An 826-nucleotide genomic window follows, 5' to 3' on the forward strand; every position below is an offset into this window, starting at 1 on the left:
CCACCGTCAACGCAGAGTTCTTGGCTGAGTAGTCAGGAGCCTTAATATCTAATTCCTGTTCCTCTATTGTGCTCAGGCCCTTACATAGAAACAAGTAATTTTTCGGTTAAATTCAATTTTATTTTTCCACATAGTCTCTTTTTAAGTCGATACATTTTTTTCAGCGATGCTCCCGCCCATTTAATCCCTTTAAATAATACTGAGCGTCTTGCTTTGCAAAATAGGCGTCTACGGATGCGATGATCTCCTCGTTCGATGAAAATTTCTGCCCTTCGAGCCAAACTTTGGGCCTAGGAAACAGAAAAAAGTCGCTGGGGGCCAGATCTGGTGAATACGGTGGATGGTCAATTAATTCGAACCGCAATTCGTGAATTTTTGCCATAACGACCGCCAAAGTGCGAGACGGTGCGTTATCTTCATGGAACAGCACTTTCTTTTTTTTCAAATGCGATCGTTTTTTCGCAATTTCTGCCTTCAGCTTGTCAAGAAATGATGCGTAGTACGTCCATGTTATTGTTTTACCTTTTTCAAGATAGTCGATCAACACTATTGCATGACTGTCCCAAAAAACAGTCGCCATCACCTTTCCCGCCGATAAAACCGTCTTCGCTTTCTTCGGAGCAGGTTCACCCTTCGCAGTCCACTGTTTTGATTGTTCTTTCGTTTCAGGAGTGAAGTGGTGGACTCAAGTTTCATCAACCGTTATTAATCAACGCAAAAAATCCGACTCGTTTCGCTTAAACCGCTTCAACAGGGCCTTAAAAATGTTCATTCGAATGCGTTTTTGATCCAGAGTGAGCAAGCGCGGCACCCAACGCGCGGTTAA

The sequence above is a fragment of the Trachymyrmex cornetzi genome, unplaced genomic scaffold, assembly GCF_001594075.2.
Source record: "Trachymyrmex cornetzi isolate Tcor2-1 unplaced genomic scaffold, Tcor1.1 scaffold1808, whole genome shotgun sequence".
NCBI lineage: Eukaryota > Metazoa > Arthropoda > Insecta > Hymenoptera > Formicidae > Trachymyrmex > Trachymyrmex cornetzi.